This window comes from Pelodiscus sinensis, chromosome 12, assembly GCF_052426305.1.
Source record: "Pelodiscus sinensis isolate ZL-2025 chromosome 12, ASM5242630v1, whole genome shotgun sequence".
Lineage (NCBI taxonomy): Eukaryota > Metazoa > Chordata > Testudines > Trionychidae > Pelodiscus > Pelodiscus sinensis.
Genome location: NC_143063.1, coordinates 19,747,248 through 19,766,413, shown reverse-complemented (window position 1 = coordinate 19,766,413; position 19,166 = coordinate 19,747,248). Strand labels below are relative to the sequence as shown.

At 41.8% G+C, this 19,166-nt stretch overlaps 1 long non-coding RNA gene across 1 annotated transcript in view; it reads right to left on the bottom strand.

Annotated features, from left to right (window-relative positions):
- LOC112545471 (uncharacterized) overlaps nt 1–14,393 on the bottom strand; it is a 30,327-nt gene extending 15,934 nt beyond the window's left edge. Inside the window, exon 1 of the long non-coding RNA XR_012906826.2 lies at nt 14,091–14,393. This is a non-coding gene — a long non-coding RNA (uncharacterized LOC112545471). The remainder of the gene's footprint in view (nt 1–14,090) is intronic.
- Between the last annotated feature and the right edge of the window lie 4,773 nt (nt 14,394–19,166).

The following is a 19,166-nucleotide window of genomic DNA, read 5'->3' as shown; positions in this document are numbered from 1 at the left end:
TGAGGGTTTATATTCCTATTTTGTACCCTAATGTAACTGTGCACATTCTCATGTTTCAAGGAGCTCAGAGGGTCCCTCTGTGTATTTAATGTACCGTGATCTCTCAAACTGGCACTGGATCATACGAAGCTAGACCCACCTACAGTTAGCTCCTCTGAACCTCCATGGCTCTAGCCCATGGGAATAGCCTGTTAAAAATATGGTTACAATCTCACTGCAAAATGGCAGTATTGTTTATTTGTGTTCTGAGGGCTTTCCTCTGGTATGTAGTACCAGCCTCCTTTGTGTCTGAGCGTTTGTTTCTAGAATGATAAGCATATGGGCTGTGTCTAGACTGGCAAGTTTTTCCACAAAATCATCTGCTTTTGCGGAAAAACTTGCCAGCTGTCTACACTGGCCGCTTAAATTTCCGCAAAACACTGATGATCTCATGTAAGATTGTCAGTGCTTTTGCAGAAATACTATGCTGCTCCCATTCGGGCAAAAGTCTTTTTCTGAAAGACTTTTGCGCAAAAGGGCCAGTGTAGACAGCAGAGATTTCTTTTCCGCAAAAAAAGCCCCGATCGCGAAAATGGCGATCGGGGCTTTTTTTCGGAAAAGCGCGTCTAGATTGGCCATGGACGCTTAAAAGCATCCTGCCAATCTAGACGCGATTTTCCAAAAATGCTTTTAGAGGGAAACTATTCTGTTAAAAGCATTTCCGGAAAATCATGCCAGTGTAGACATAGCCATGGAGTAAAAGACTCAGATACAATATTTAAATCCAAACATCTTGTAATATCTTAGGGTACGTCTACATCACAGAGGAAGAGCGAAGCTACCACTGTCTATTTTCCAGGGTTTGAATTAGTGGGTCTAGTGAAGACAGCTAATTCAAACTGAGAGGGGCACTCTGGTCGATGCCGATAACCCTGCTTTCACAAGGAGCAAGGGAAGTCAAAGGAAGAGTGTTCTTCCTTTGACTTCCTGCAGTGTAGACAGCACCAAAAGCGAGTTAAACTGCTTTGACTTCCGCTAATGCAATTAATGAAGCTGAAGTTACATATCTTAATTCGACTTTGTCCTGTAGTATAGACATACTCTAATATATGCAAAAGACTCTGAAGACGCTATACATGCAGAACACACATGTAATGGCAGTAATGCCCTTACTAACCAAGCCTTTAAGATAAGTCATTCAGCTATGTCTGCATCTTGAGTTGAACAGTTATACAAGTCCCTAGCATCCTACCCTGCAATGTTAATAGAACATTTGGGCCATTAAATAATACTGAATCTATTTTTTAGTCTCAGCAAGCAGCTTTCAAATGACTGTGTTATTTATTCATTAGTGTTACATTCAAAGTGCTGTTTCCCTTGTTATTTTGGTGAAATAAATGAAAGAAAAGCAATACCACTCTAAACCCCAATTTACTGCTCTTGGAAGTCTGGAATGGCCACTCATAAAATTCTCTCTCTTTTCCTGAAGACTGTCTTCTCTGTCCTGCCTCAGACTGAAAGAATAACTGTCTTCAGAATCTCCCCTTATATATTGTGAGAAGCCAATGACAAGGCAGCTCTAACTAATTGTGTACACCAGGGATCAGCAACCTTTGGCTTCCTCCCTTTGGCTGAGAATGGCAAACTCTGGCCACTGGGAGCGGTGGCGGGCTGTACACGTGGATGCTCAAAGTAAACAAAGCATCTTGCGGCCTGCCAGTGGCTTACTCTGGTGGGCCGGGAGCAAAAGGTTGCGGACCTCTGGTCTACACAACTATAATAATCACTCTACTCTAGTAAGAAGGAAGGATGGCATTGTGATTAAGACACTGGACAGAGACACCTGAGGCTGGGCTACTTGCTCACCAGAGCAACACAGACTGGATGAAGGTAGTACCCTGCTCTAGACAAAGAGGTAAAATACCTTATTTCTCCCCCAGAATAAGAGGGGAGCAGAGAAGAAGTTGAAAGTAAACAGCCTTAATTGTCCTGTAAATCCAAAGGTGATTGGATTAGTAAAACATGTGACCATACCACATGGTCCTGGGATTCTATTTCTTGACCCAGGTAGGTTGGGAAATGTAGGACAAGATATTCCTGACCTGGGGGAAGACAAGAGGAAATTATCAGGCTTTTAGTCTTTGACTGTTGTGACATGCTCCAAAAGGTGGCTGGGGACTCAGATCAGAGTAAATAATCATTTTTGGCCTGAAGATTATGCCTAGAACAAGAACAGCTCTTTAGGGTAAAAATCTGCTTGCAATAAGTTTAATAATTGTTACCTGTGAGGCAGATGGCCATTGTGCATCTCTCTCTCTAATTAATAAAGAGGGCAAATAATCTTCATGACCTTTCTTTGAGTAAAACTTTTACTCAGAGGAAGATGGATTTATTTGGAATTTTATTCCATTTTGAGGGCTGGGTTCCCTTTTAAGGGTGCTGTGCCATAGAACTGCATTCTTCCAGAGCTGAAATGGTTCAGTGTCTGGATTGCTCTTCAGAGGGTTGGTAACCCCAACTCTGTGCCTTGTCTGGGGGAGACCAGAGCAAGAAGTTGGGCTTCAGTGGCATAATCAGCACACCATTTGGCAATATGGTACAACATGGCCAGGATCAGCACCTCATTCATACGTGAACTTAAAAAATCATCCATTAGAATTTTACTAAGCATTCAAAACCATTTTCTGATTCAGGAGAGTTTGCCATGCCTTGTGAAACCTCTCTTTGTGAGGAGAGATTTTTAAAGGAACATAGCGGTTTTTAATCACTCAACTTTCTCTGCTTGTCACAATAATTTGGGCACCTAACTTCAATGTTGTCTTTGAAAATCTCCCCTGTAATCTTCAAAGCCAATAGTATCGCCTCCCACTATTCGTTTCCCTAAGATCTAGGTTAAGCTATCAAGGCTACTTTAAGCTCCTGCAGTGTCAGGAAACTTGAATTTGCATCCCAAAATGCTCTAGTACAAGGATGTAAAGAAAAGTGGGCAGGAAAGAGCAGATATTTGACCCATGCCGATGTGTGTGTGTGTGCGCATACGAGTGAGTGTGTGTGTGAGACAGAGACAAATAAGAGATGAAGCCTGCTGTGTACTTGACTGTTTAAACACACTGACTCCGCTTTCAAATTGGCCTTGAAAAACTAACTGCCAAGCAGATGCAGACATGTAAACTTTAGAGGAAGGGCCAATGTGCCAAAAGCCAAGTTAGTCTCTACTGTCTAGAAGCTCAAAGCAGCACAAGTAGGCAGAGCTAAATTAAACTGAGGTCAGAATATAACCCCTTCCTGACTCAGATCCAGGCAGCAAGCCCCAAATGCTTGAGGACACAAAACGTGGTAGTTTATCTTGAAAGCTAACATACAATATCCAGCAATGGCATTGTTTCAATTATGAAACAATTCACATCTCAGCTGACACATGTAGTGAAGCTTGCTACTTGCCTAGTACATAATTTAAGGTAAAAGAAAAGAGTATGTTTCATCATGGTCTATCATATCTTTGTCTATTGTTCTGCAGTCTATTTGCATACCTAAAGGGAAATGGCCTCTTTAATTTCTTTCCCCTCTTCTAATCATCTGAGGCCTATTAAGAAGTGCTCTGTATCCTATAATCAGACAATTTATACAGTGTGCACCCTTAGGCTACAGCCATTATAAACAAGCTGGAACACTCCTTTGCAATGATTAGCATGGGAAGACACCATTCATAATTATTTTCTTTTCTGTTTTTGTTGGCAGATGGTTCCAAGCATCCCAAGCATGGCCTATTGCCCATCTCTTTATGATGAGTAGAGGAGGGCAGTCTTGGGGGTGGGGAAGAAAGCAAATGTGTGCCAGGCTAACTCACTTCAGGAATAAAACATGTCCTTTGGGCCTCCCAACTGCCCTGCTCTCATGAGTCTGTGGTAAGTTTACTGCTCAAGTTAATGGAAAAGATGTCAATTAGATCAGAATCTTAAGTTAAAATCAAGGGAACATTTTAGATCTGAATCACATTTTGGTGCCACTTTATTCACAACATTCGTTCTTGATACACCTTAGGACAGTGGTCTCCAACCTTTTTAAGCACAAGATCACTTTTTGAATTTAAGTCAGTACAGGATCTACTTCAAACACAAATACCCCTGCCCCACCCCTTCGCTGAGCCCAACCCCCCCACTCTGTGAAGATGGGACAGACTGATATCAGTGCCTCCCTGCCTCTGTCTCCCTGACCCTGAACAACAAGCAGGAGTTCCCCACAGGGCAGGTCTGGGCAGAAGCAGCAGTGTGGGGAGGGGCAGTTAAAGTGCCAGCACTTTGTAGCCTCCCAGCCAAACCAGTTAGGATCACCTGTCAGAGTCTCCAAGATCTACCAGTAGATCCTGATCTACAGTTGGTGACCACTGCCTTAAGAAAAGCAGCTAGTATATCACACAGATGGATTGACAGCAGTCAGCTTTGCATGTCTGGAACTCAGGTATCCGATAGATCCTGACATAGGGCCGCACTGCCACTATGCTAAGTGAGAGTTCTGCTTTTAATTACTTTTAAAAACCAGTGGCCTATTGACCTGCTAGTGGAACCAGACCACTGACAACTAGTCATTTCCATTTGTTCTTCTACTTATTAACTTACTGGAAGATTTATCTGGTATTTATTGCTTGGGTCCTTCATTCAATTAATTTTTGCTTTTTTGGGGAAAAAATGAAAATGCATATGTTTAATTTGAATCATTGCTCTGGAGTGAGGCTGGGAAGGAGAGCTTCAGTATGCAGGCTGCTCTGTGGAGAAAAGACTACCCCGGCCCTCTATCTCAGCAGCATCTTGTGGTCAGGTGAGAAGCGCCTGTCCATGGCCGCTGCAACTCCAGTGGGAATAACCGGGGGAGGGATGCATGTCATATGGCTGGGGCAAATCCAGGCTTGTCTGCCCCCTGCACTCCCCAGCCAGTATGAGGAATGTATAAAACTGCACTTTCCTCTCACTCCCTGATGAAGGGGAACAGCCAGCAATGTCCCATAGGCATGGGTGGGGAGCTTCAGCCCTCCCCACTCCCTAAAGCTCATCTGGAGGGTGGGAGGCTTATGGCTGGGCCAGTCCCTGGTAGAGAGAGGAGGAGGGAAGAACCCTCAGCCAGCCCCTTTCACCTGCCTGGTCACTCTCTCATTTCTGTATGGGTTTATGAGAAGCAATCCCATTCCAGGCATATCCTATTTTCCTGGCACAATCAAACCTTTACCTTGCTTTAAGTATCAGAGGGGTAGTCATGTTAGTCTGGATCTGCAAAAGTGACGAGGAGTCCTGTGGCACCTTATAGACTATCAGATGTATTGGAGCATAAGCTTCATACAATAAACAACCTGTGGAACTCCTTGCCACAAGATATTGTGAAGGCCAAGATTGTAATAGGGTTCAAAAAAGAGCTAGATAAATTCATGGAGGCTAGGTCCATCAATGGATACTATGTGTTCATTTTTTTTAAATTGTATCCTTTGGTATATATGGTTGTGACTATTTTCTTCCACTATTTGATCTGAGGAAGTGGGTCTGGCCCATGAAAGCTCATCATCTAATAAACCATCTTGTTAGTCTTTAAAGTGCTACATAGTCCTGTATTTTGCTTAATCATAAGGGGGCAGGGATGATGTCCCTACCCTCTGTTTGTCAAAAGCTTGGAGTGGGCAACGGGATGGATCACTTGATGATTCCTTGTTGTCTTCATTCCCTCTGAGGTATCTGGCATTGGCCACTGTTGGAAGACAGGATACTGGGCTAGCTGGACCTTTGCTCTGGATGGATACTTTGGCCATTCTTATGTGCTTATGCAAGACAGTAGCACCAGATGGAATTATTCCTTTGTGGATATTGTTATTCCAGTGAATATCTGGCATACCCGCCAACTACATAGTAAGCTGTGGCATTTTTGGTTTAATCACTAAGCATCATACCTGTGGAAGTTTGTACTGGGTTATACAGTACCAATATACTGCCGAACTTGACTTTTTAGGATGAAAGGCATTTTGTAAGTGTGAGTAATTTTATTACCTGGACCAAATTTCCCAGTCACTGGAAGCAGGTTTGCCTATTAGTTCAGTGAATCAGTGCTTCAGTGCGTAGGTAGTATAAAAAATGACTATACACTTTGCTTTATTTCTGTGTTTTCAGCAGCGGGGGGTGTTTTTTTCCCCTTTGCAGACAGATACTGCAGCTCCACATTACACTCACTATTAGACTATATCAGTGTAAAGGTAAGTCAAATGCTGGGAGTTAAGCTACTTGACAGAGCCTCTTTATTTGTCTGTATGACTTAATAAACTCCCGAAGCTGAGGTCTTCCAAACCTCTCAATCATGGTGCAGCCTAGTTCCAACAGTTGTAGTAGAAACTTGGTGATGTAAAACATGCTTAACATGCCAAGCGCAAGTTTCAGATGAGGCAATCTGTTAGAAGCTTTTTTCCTACTTGAATGTTATACAGCATCATGCAGAGATTTATTTAGACCGTTTCTAATAGTATGAATACTCAGATCACCCCCCACAATTTCCTGGTCTTCCAGCCAAATGCAAAGACTCTTTTGCCATGAAACAGAAGAAAATTATTTCTTAGCTGCATTAAATTCCAGACAAGTTGTGTTTGTTGCAAGTATTTCATTTAGACGTCAAAATTTGGATCTCGATCCATATCTTTGGTTTTTATTGCAAAGATTATTACTAATACATGCTGCAGATTAGGAATAAAAAGAGGGAATATAGATGCCAGAAAACTCCTATAAGCATTTTTTTTTTTGGCTAGGCCTATTCTTTTAATTTTTGAACATTCTCTTATTCCTTTATTGCAACTGCTGTTCTAAAGAACAATACAGAGCGAGGCATGTATTTTAGTGTGAAAAACTAAAAACTAAATGTAAAAACTAAAACATTGCTTAAATTAGATAATAAGGCTGCAGGCAGGATTTCCAGCTCCTGAAAAGCAATCCACCTATGCAAAAGAGTTGCATAAAGCAAGTTATGTTGTACTGTTTTATTCAGCAAGAAAATGAATGAAAAGAAAGAGAGTCTGCATGGGATTCCAGGATCACCACTGTGGTGAGGTTGAAGGGCCAGATTCCAACATCTAATGCACAGCTTGTATTGCCACACAAATTTTCAAAAAAAAAAAAATCTGCTGACACTTGTAAATTGCCATGTTTGGATTTCCAACAAGATTTCACAACAAGCTGTCTTATTGCAAGTCATTAATTCCACTGTAAAAAAAAAAAAAAGGCTGTAGCAATGTGAACTCATGGCAGGGTGTTCAATGGTGTTAGGATAACTCACCAGAGAGCATTCCCATTTCAAGGCCAGAAGGTTGTGTTCAGGTCCACACCAAGATTTGGGCTGAGGGTTTGTACCTTTTACACTTAAAAGTTGTGTGAAGCTAATGCTCCTGGACGGTGCCAAATTGACAAACCCCGGAGAGCAAAGTCACAACAGCTCCGACCTTCCACTCCTTGCTACCTCAATCACATGCCTCAGTCTTCACATGTAGAAACAATTTAGGGAAACACATGCTCATGCAGTATCTAGCTTTGATGCTAAGGCTGCCCTCTAAGGTTACCATTAAATTGGCAGATTCATAGAGGTTAAGGCCAGAAAAGACTGTTGGGACCATCTTGTCTGACGACCTGTCTCACACAGGCCCAAGCACCTCACCCAGTAATTTGAATATCACGCCCATAACTGCTACTTGAGCAGTCTGAGATATTCCTTCTTCATTTAAAGACTAAAGAATCAGTGCCAGTTGTGGTGGGTTTTTGTGATGCAGACCACAACAGAAACAATCGGACATTTTGAGTCAAGTGAGATGTTTTAAAATTTATCTAGTGCCTCAGATGGGCTCATCTTTTATAAAGATGATGCTTAAACGTACCTATTTCTCAGATGCCAATCACAGAGAGCAATGACTTTCAGTCAGTATTGACCTGAGCAGGATTAAAACTCAACTGAATATAGCCTTGTACCACTTAACTAGTCCATCCAGTTCACAAATGGTTAATATTTAACCTGTAAACCTCCTTGCAGGAGGCATAAGGGATCTGTTGAAAAAGTCTGTCTTTTTCGACAGATCCCCCTCTAGACTGCCGCTTTTTGCTGACAAAGTGCTGAGTCAGCAAAACGTGGTGGCCATTTTTATGCAAATTAGGCACAGGATATTTAAATCCCTGCCTCATTTGCAATGTCAACCTGCCTAATCTGCATTCCTCTGCTAACAGAGGGATGAAGTCTAGACATACCCTGACAGCCCGGGACACCTGTTTCCTGCAGGTGTCAGTGTGGGTGAGCCTCGTCGCAGTATATTTGGTTACCTCACAATCTTTAATGGTATTTTCCTCTCAGAGCAACCCTGTGAGGTAGGAAAGTACAACTTCCGTTTCACATGTGGAAGATGAGGAATATCCTCAAAATATTTAGACTCCTAACTTCCTTTGATTTTGAGGATCTGGGCCTAAGAGATTTGTCCTAGGTCACACAGGAAGTCTATGTGAAGAAGTCAGAAACTGAACCCAGATCAAAGTGGTACCAGCTGTGTGCCCCTATCTAAAGATCCCTTATGCTCATCATTCACAGCAATGTCTGCAGTTAGTATATATCTTCAGGCATGACTACATGCAGGGCAACGAGCTAGTTCAAAGACTGAGGAGGACACCACTGGATATGTTGTGTGGAGTTGGTCCTTGAACTGTGCATGCACGCATGCACACATGCACACACACTCTCATTTGGCTAGATGTCATTTTTACCAGCTCAACTGGCTGGTGACCAAAATGTTCAATTTTTGCAAGAATCAAGCTCTCTCTCTCTCTCTCTCTCACACACACCAAACAAAACAACAACAAGTGGGCAAGCAACCTCACCCACACACCCAGATAGAGATGCCACAACAGACCTTGAATATCGAGGTATTTCTGTTTCCCAAGGACACACAGTTTGACTGAGGATTAAATGAAGTCTATTTCTGTCCTCATGATGTATGTTCAAATCCCATCAGATCCTCTAAGAGCAAAATTTCCCTTGTGTCATTGTCAGCACACTCTCAGTAAATCATGCTGTAATGTACACTTCTGTTTAGAAACTATTTCTGAGGACATTACAGCTACTCCTTTTGCCTACATAGGACTTGATCCAAAGCTCATTGAAGTCACTGACAATCTTTCCACTAGTTTCAATGGGCTTTGGACCAGGGCTACATTATCAATAGCTAACCCACTGCATTGTAAGGTGTTTTGTGACAGCTAGTATCTAAAAAGCACTCACTTGCATTTTAGTGACGCAGTATTAACATACCTCATGCAGGAAAGCTAATACTAAATTAAGATAATCCCCAAAAGATCTTGTTCAGATTTTCAAACCAACAGCATTCAGACACAATTGTTTTGGGCCAATAGGTCGATTTTGTATATTATGTATGTGATTTCTGAGAAACGTAGGTTTTTTTCATTTGGCCAACCTCCTCTCGAACGTTTCACACACTGAATTCTGACTAGAAGACAGAACAAAGTGTCATGAAAGTAGCACTTTCATGATTTAGGACCTGTCATATCAGCAGTATTTACAATCTCAGACAGATAATATTGCTTCTTGTCAAGAAGTGCACAAAATCATATTCATAATTATTCAAATAAATCACTATATAATAGCAATCAAATTACTTAAAAATTGTGGTAAAGTCCTATATTACGTCTATTAGCAAATACCTGTTACCTTCTCCTATTTCCATTATAACATTACAACACACCATAGTTAGGTATAAAATTTAAAACTAATTAAAATGAATTTAAAAATAAAATATTTAAAGAGTTGTGAAACTAACCCTACTTTTATAAATAGGATGCACATAATGAATTTTGGAAGCCTTTCGCAGTCAGAAAGTGTGTGTGTTTGTATGGCTGCATGTGTGTTCTTAAATGCAGGTGAACTTCAGAAGTATAATACAAGAAGCCTACAAAATTATTCACTGTATAAAAAAATATTTTTTAAAAAGACCCTTAAATGCTTTATTGTGAACATGGTAATAAAGAACATTACTGTAACACAAACTCTCAATGGGTTCTGTAAAATTACCTAAGCAGGTTACCCACTAAACTCCAACTGAAATCATCTGCACCTAGAGACACCTACACATCCTCAGAGATCTGCCCCTCAAGCATGTCCTTCACTTTAAGCACAAATAGTGCCACACTAAAGTTGGACTAGGTCACCCGTCTACAGGACTACACATCATACATATTTGGCTGGATTGGAGCCTAAGTTTCCTGAATTTATTTAAAGCCCTGATCCCAAGCCCATGAAAGTCAACTCCAGTCATAACTCCAGTCATCTGAAGAAGTGGGCTGTGCCCACGAAAGCTCATGATACCATCTACATGTTTTGTTAATCTATAAAGTGCTACCAGCCCATTTGTTATTTTTTTCTGTAACAGACTAACTCGGCTACCCCCTGAAGCTCTTGACTTCAGTGAACTTTCAATCAGATCCAGAGGTCTCAATGCAGGAAATTACTGAAGTGTATGTTTAACCTTAAGTACTTGCCTAAGTTTCATTAACTTCAAGTTAAACTTGTGCTTAACACTTTCCCAGATAGGGACCCAAATTAGTTAGATTTAGGATGCTCCTTGTAGGGGGAACATCAAGCCATTTATCTGATTACATATTGTGTAGAGTGGGAGTTAAATACTGTGGGCATATCTACATGGCAATTAAAAAACCCAACTCGGGCTCATGGGCTAAGCGTTTGTTTAATTGCAATGAAGATGTCTGGGCTTGGGTTGGAGTCTAGGCTCTAGGATCCTGAGAAGTGGGAGGGTCCCAGAACCCAGGCCATAGTCCAAACCTGAATGACTACACTGCAGTTAAACATCCCGTATTAGGGGAACCTTGCGATTATGCTGGCGCATCCCCATCAGTCCAGTATGGGACCTGTCTCAGATAGTCCTCTGGGCTCTGTGGGCAAAACAGTCAGGCAACCTGGGCCTTGAGCTCCTGGTTGGGACAGCAGAACAATCAAACAAACCAGGTCTTAGGCCCTCTGAGCAGGTCACAACAGCAAGCTGGGTGCAACTGCTGAGCAGGGCAAGACAAACCAACCTTCTTTGGCCCGATGGCCCTCAGTCTGGGGTAAGCAGTAGCACTGAGAGAGTTAGCCCTCTAGGCAAAGTGAAATCACTGTCTAAGGTTCTTGGGCGGGGCAGAACAAACTATGGCCTAGTAGCCCCCCAGGCTGGGGTAAAGCAAGTAAACCATCTTATGACCTCACAGCCTCCATGCTGGGGCAGGCAGATGCCCTGGGGAAATAGCCTTCTGGGCAGAGCAGAATATTAATCAGCCTATGACTCTGGGTGGAGCAAAACAAGCACACAGTCTATAGGCCTTTCTTCCCTCTGAACATTCAGCAGCTTCCTCAATGGGCGGCAGCTTGACGTGCCCTGGCTGTCACACCAGGAATGCAATCTGGGTCATTAAGTTCTATAGCCAGGAGCATCGCAGGAAGTGGTAGGATACAGGGCGTCCGTGCTGTAAGTTGCCCCAGTGTACATCTGTTCCGCACTAAAGTCATTGATGCTTGTAGGAACTGATGCATTATAAGTCCTGCCATTCCCCGCTCTTAAATCACAGTCCTCCCCAATTTGTGAAAATAGAAGGCAGCCACAGGAAGAAAATTCCCCGCTCTAAGTTGTTTCGCTATCAGTCCAAGTTTTGTGGAATATATCTTGGACTTATACCGAGGACGGCCTGTACATTCTTCCTCCTCCATCATCTCTCTCAATTGAGCTGGGCTGCGGTCTCCTTTTATTCATGTTCTCCACCTGGAGCATGCACTGAAGGGAAGAGGAGGCCTGGCCTCCTGGGATCACAATGATTGGTCCACGGCTGGCAGCTCAGCGCGCGGATGATACACCCCGTCACATGGTCCCATAGCCTGAATGTTACAGACTGACAGGGCTACCTCAGGAGGCTCCCAGGATGGTGGTGAGTGAGCTGGGTGTTTGTAGTACAGATTACTGTGAGCCTTCTGTTTAAGAGCTACAGCTTGGACTCAAGTAAATGCAAACATTGGATTTATTCAATATATGTTGGCTATAATCAATATTGTGTCATGGGTGTCTAATTAGACTTGTCTAATGTCTAATGTCATAATTAGACAGAGTGGACACATCTTGTGATGGTCATTTAGGAGCATTTTGCACCCACATTTCCACAGATGAATACAAAGTGAAAGGGAGTGGCTGAGCAGGCTTTTATATTTTAAAATCACCAGTATAAAACTCCAAAACTGTTCAATATTTTCAGAAAATAAATTTGTATCCATCTTGTGTCTATGAAAGCACCATAATAATGTGATTTGAAGTAGGGAGGTTTTTTTGAGATAGAAAGGGAGGACATGGCAGGCTGACAATGTTATGAAATCATCCACAACACATGTCTACTCCTTTTTTAATAAAGCCCCCTCTAATATCACACTGTGAGCTTTGGCCCTCATCCTTGAATTACACAATTGGGGAGGAAAAATGACAAAATTCTGAAGGAAGATAACATAGATTCTTACAATTGTTTCTTTAGGCTACTCAGGGTTATATATGGTCATGCTAGCATCTGAATGGAGACTGTTTAGTATACTGTAGTTTCTTTTAACTTTACTTTTTTGGTTAGAACTGATGGGTTCCATTCATCTGATGAAATGAGAAGGAAGGAAAAACAGAAAAAGGGAAAAATTCACATTTTTAAAAATATAATTTCTCAAAATATGCCTGGCTTACAATCTTAGATAAAAATTTTGCAGAAATGTAGCAGGTGTGTTACTTTATGTGTATGAATAGTTCTATTTAACTCAAGGAAACTACTCATGTGGGTAAGTATGCTCATAACCATTTGTAGGGTCTGAGCATCGTGCAGTTTAGTAATGGAAACCCCCTTCCCTGAACCATATAAACACTACTAAATGAAGTCAAAATATAATAGATCAAGTCAGTTGGTATCTATCACCGCAGTTTCACTGATGTCACTGGAGCTATGCTGATTTATACTGATAGAGGATTTAGCCTAGTATATTTACAGTTTGACCATAGATATGTACCACAGCCAAAGCATTTGAAATGATATCTTCCCAGGTAGATGAGCCACAATATTGGTTATAGCCAAAACATATTGATTAAATCCAATATTTGTATTTACTTTAGTCCAAGCTGTAGCTCTGAAATGAAGGACTCACAGTAATCTGTACTACAAACACCCATCTCAGTCATCACCATCTTGGGAACCTCAGAGGAGTAGCCATGTTAGTCTGTAACTTTAAAAATGAGTTTTCCTGTGGCACCTTAGAAACTAACAAAAATATATAGGATCATGAGCTTTTGTGCGTCCTGGGAGTTTTTAGGAAGCCATCTGGTGTTTCAAAGGAAACAGAACATGTAACATTCTTTTAATTGAATGGGGGCAGCTCTTATTACTAAAAGTATCCTTCCACTTCCCACCATAGTCAAGAAGTGTACATATGTATAATGCTTCAGTTTATAGTCTACTAGATTTACCCGATGTTTCTTGGGTCCTTCATGGTAGAGGACAGAGAGTATGGATGGTGCAGGAGTCAAGGCAGGGGGTTGGGGACATGGGGTGCTCAGAGCAGGGAGATAGGGGTGTGTGGGGTTCAGGAGTAAGGGTAGAAGGTGGGGGACCTGGGCAGGGGCTGGGGAGTGCAGCAGTCAGGGCAGGGGTAAGGGACTCAAGGCAGGGGGTGTAGGAATCAAGGCAGAAGGTTAGGAAGTGTGAGGGGGTGGCAGTGCAGGACTCAGGGCATGGGGTGAGGGACTTGGGACAAAGGGTAGGAGCACCTGGTGGTTGCTTCCTGGGGTTGGCTTGGAGAAGGGTGTTCCCCAGTTGGCGGCTGCTCCATGATTCTCTGGAGTTGTCAGAGAGACAGGGGAGCACTTGCTTGCTGCCTCCCTGTGGTTATTGTGGAGTATAACTAGGCCTGCTACCACAGCCCTCTGGTTCCATTTGATTGCACATCCCATTGTCCTGGCACAATCAAACCCTTATGATGCTTTAAATTACGATAAGAGGAAGCTGCATACCAAATTTGGTGGTCCAAGCTCTTACCTTCTGGAGGCGTTCTTGAACAAACAGACTCACAGACCGCTGGACGGACAGACGGATGCACAAATTCTCTTGAGTATATAGAAGATAAACAGAATTATCATTACAGTGTCATTAATAATTATGAAATTGCATAAAAGCAATTCACAATACACATTTTACAGTAATGAGCAATGGTCATTTTGGTTTCACATTTCAAGCTGTCTAGTGATATATTCCCCCATCACCAGTAAAACAATAATTTAAGATTAGGAGGGAAGAGTGACTCACAGCCCTATTCCACACTCATTGTGCGCTTCCACTTAATCTATCATGGTTGCAGTGCTATTTTTGTGTGTCCAGATCATTCATTTACAGCTTTATTATAGATTGCCTCCAACTGTATCAGCCAGGTCAGTGTAACTGTGGGGCAAGATAACTATCATCTGACCTAGCTTCCACAATTATCTACCCAGTATACATGTGTTTAGAGGGGTTAAATTGGGTCAAACTAAGCTGTTTTATACCTAGTAGCAGAGGAAAAAGTTTTAATGCAAACATTCTAGGATACTGAGATTCCCTCTTTAAATTTTACAGCTTTAAATCCAGGAGCTCTAAGAGCTTTATAACCTGTGTTTAAACTTCATTAAACCAATGTGGAGTAAGCAATATTATACTCATTTTACAATTAGGCAAACTCAGTGAGGTTAGGTGACTAGCCGAGCAGATAGTCCTGACTTCCAGTTTGCTGCTCTAACCCCCACTAGTCCTGTGTCTTCTCTTTTCTTGACTCCAAGAAGACCTTACTTCCTAAGCTTTAGCTGCAAGTGCCCACTTTTCCATGTGTTCAGGAAAGTCCAGGAGGAAGCAATTGATTAATGCACTTCATGCTAACAGCAGTGTAAATGTAAGTTCACAAGATTATCAACTGTAAATAGAGAAGTATTTGTAGCTGAGTAAGAAGATCCTAACCTTTGTAGACCTATTTGTTTAAAAAAAACCAACAACAAAGAAACAAACCAAAACATACAAGTGGTGGTGGATTTTTTGTTTGTTTTTAGCCAGACTATTTCATTGATATGTACCTGTCTATATATATTTTTTTACAAATCACTAATGATTATCAATATGATAGTCACAATGGAAGCAGTCTTCCTTGTAGTCAGCCTTCTTAATTTTATTAATCCTTGTGACTAAGCTATTCACTGACCCAACAGTTTGTGTAGAACATCCCAGTCACTTCCATAGCCATGTCACCGACGCTGATCTGTGACATTACTACAGAAACAGCCAGCCGCAGCTGAATAAAAAGGAGGTAGCTTCACAATGGTCCTGATCCAAAAACAACTAAAGTCAGTGGGACTCTTTCTACCACTTTGAGTAGACATTGGATTGGGCCCTTTATACCTCAAATACTTGCTAATAAATGATAGGAAAATCTTCTCCCAGCATCTGTTGGAAACTCACCTAATCAGCTAAGCATTCAGGCTATGAGGACAACATCTTAATTTGTTCCATACATTAGTTATCTAATTGGGCTATGACATGTGCAGCCCCAATCCAGCCTTCATCCTTAGTACATTAGTAACCTTTAGACAGGCAAAGAGCTGCCTTAAAGGAAACAGAGACTACTAGAGCATGCTTTGGACCCCAGGCCCCAATCCTACAAACATATGGGCCCTCATCCCGCAACTGAGTGTACTTGGGCATCTCTTCATTGATTTCAGTTGAGGTGGACTGGCAGTCAAAGTAACTTAAAATGTCTTACAGGTACTATCCTATTGCAAACCCAGTGTCTTGCCAGAACTGTGCACCTGGGCTCACCCACTTATTTTCTCCTCTGAGGTGGACTGAAGCCATTCAACTGCAGAATTGAAGCCATGAGCATGAGTGTAAGTTTCCCCTTAAAATTAACGGGAGGATGCAGTGACAGATATGTGTAAGTGTTTACAGCACTGGAGTTTCATACTCATATTTGCTGGGACAATTATATATTTTCTCAGCACCACATCCCTTTCTGGTGCTATGTAGTAATAATAATGAGCATATAGAAAATGTGCATGACAGTACAAAGGAATTTGATAAAACATTTACCTCTGAGCCACAGGCTCTTTTATGACTTTCACCCCCCCCTTCAAAAGGAGCATGAATGCACTGACACCCACACGGCACTCAGAAAGGAAGTAAGATCTGTTTCACAATGTTGCAGTCAGGGAAAATGTGTCAAGGTTTCTGGAGCTTTTAAACTTTTGACACCATTTATTAATTAAGTTGCTTAAATCCTGTGAAGAATAAGTCCTTGCTTTGTCTGAAACCATGAACATACCTCTTCTCAAGACATGACTTTCTTGTTTTAGTGTCCTGGTTTGCTCATAGCCTCTCACACACACAGCTACCCGAATATGTCTGCTATCATCGACTGGTAGCTGTTAGTAATACAAGCAAAAGACATTGCACTGCTGGTGCCAAACCTTTGAACAAAATTACTTCCTTTAACACAACACCACCTTAATTATGTGCTGGGGAACATAAAACAGGTCAGACAATTTGTACTGAGGCATCATAATTCCATCAATATAATGCTGACATTAGCAAAGATTTATGAATGGAATGTCATAACTATTTTTTTAGTAAACATATCAAGTTTCACTAATGGGTGGGGGTGGGCTGGAAGTCCTAATTAGCTTTTTTATTTTCCGTGCACCATCTAAGATGCAGGGAGGAAGTGGTGGGAGGAGGGAGGTCTTGTGACAAAAACAAGCCCTCAAACAGTGCAGCTATGGCCTGTAATTCAAGCAGATGTTCTCATAGAAGGGCTGAAAGGATTAAAGCCTCTTTACACATAATTCCATTTTGCTAACTGCTTTCTGTCTGCACATACTATTCACAGTGTGATGGGTGAAGTTTATTTTTTAAAAAGAGGGCAAGTAAAATAACCCACACAATTTGTGCTGCTAAATGCTAGGGATTTGGCAGTTTCACTGAGAATTTCCCACGGAGTCACCTAGTTGGCTAAAAGTTTTGATGGAATTATTATAGCAATGGCCTATAGAGCTAAGGGTCTGTCCAAGTGTCCTTTGTAACTTCTGGGTCAAAAAAATTGAACTTGATGTAAGCAGGTAGATCTGCACTGCAGATAAGAAATTGTACTCTCACGACAGTTATTGCTATATATTTTTCTTGTAGATGCTAGAGGCTTTCCTCATTGTACTGGATTCTTCAGGTCTCTGTCCCAAAACACTTAGGCTACGTCTACACTGGTCCCTTTTTCGGAAGGGGCATGCTAATTTTGAAAGTGGGAATAGGGAAATCCGTGGGGGATTTAAATATCCCCCGCGTATTTAAATAAACATGTCCGCCGCTTTTTTTCCGGCTTGGGGAAAAGCTGGAAAAAAAGCGTCTAGACTGGCCCGATCCTCCGGAATAAAGCCCTTTGAAGTAGGAATAAAAGATCCTCCGGAATAGGGCTTTATTCCGGAGGATCAGGCCAGTCTAGACGCTTTTTTTCCGGCTTTTCCCCAAGCCGGAAAAAAAGTGGCAGACATGTTTATTTAAATCTGCGGGGGGATATTTAAATCCCCCGCGGATTTCCCTATTCCCACTTTCAAAATTAGCATGCCCCTTCCGAAAAAGGGGCCAGTGTAGACGTAGCCTTAGTGTATATCTACACTACAGTTTTGTCAGAAAAACTGCCATTTTTCCGACAAAACATGAGGAACATCCACACTGCAATTGGGTTCTTCCACAAGAAAATCGAAAGACCAGAAGGGGTTTTCCGGCATTGGTAATCCTCATTCTACGAAGAAGAAGCCTTTTTGCGAAAGAGCTCTTTCTTAAAAAGGCGTGTGTGGATGGGGAATAGGGAGTTCTTTTGGAAGAAGAGTGAAGAGGAAAAAGCACAGGTGCCCTGGCCATTTGGTCCATAGCAATCACAGCTTACATGCAAGAAAGCATACATTCAGTCTGGACTCTCTCTTTTGAAAAAAGCAGATCGCTTTTTCGATGCACTTTTGCAGTGTAGACACTCTCTTTCAGAAGACTTTTTTTGGAAGATCTCTTCTGAAAAAAGCTTCTTCTGAAAGAAACCTATAGTCTAGACGTAGCCTTACAATTTAACCAGGACAGAAAAGAGAGCGAAAGTAGAAACAGACAGGAAAGTGATTTGCCTAAGGGCCCACCAGAGATCAGTGGCAGAGGTAGGACTATAGCCCATGTCTTCTCAGACTGATATCCTGTCCAGGCTGCCTCTCATTTGTCTAAGCGATAAGGAGTCCTGTAGCACCTTATAGACTAACAGATGTATTGGAGCATAAGCTTTCGTGGGCAAAGACCCACTTCGTCAGATGCATGTGTCTGTCACTTTTAAAAAACAAAAAGATTACAAAATGTATACTGTAAGTTGTCACTGCCAGCAAAACTTGCTCTTAGCAACAAAAACAAAAAGACGAATGATTTTCTCAGTCACACTGATGAAGTCACTGGTGTAAATCCTAACTTGCCACTTTGCCTTCAGTAGATACACACTGGACATACATGATAGTAATTAAAAGCAGATGAGGAAAATCCATTTCCTGCACCCAACATTAACTGGACATTTTATGGGGCTTTTCAAAAGGGAACAAATCATCTATGGAGCAGCAAAGCTACTCTAGCCTTCACACCTGAAGAATTCCTCCCTCTGAAGGATAAGGACCAGAAAATCCACCTCCAGTTCATCCCTCCTGCATGCTAATGTGAAAGAATCATCCACAGAATAAATCTTTGCAACAGCAGCAAGAATTCCCTAGGCAGCCTCCTGGAAGCATGCCCCTACTCTTAGTACAATGGAAACAATGAGGGTCCTCCACTCCTGAAGAAGAAAGGGCAGGATTGTCCCTTAATGCATGTTTGGAATTAGGTTGTGCTGGCCTTCAGATTAGTGATGAATACACCCTTTTCTCTCTCTATTTCCAACATACAAGAGCTAATTTTTCCAAACTTCAGTGTTTAAAGATGGGTATTTCTTTAAAATCAATATTTAGCCTCCTAGTTAGGAGACCTGATTTTCAGAGATTCTGGAATATCCACAATTCACTGAGTTGGCTAATGTTTAGATTTTGA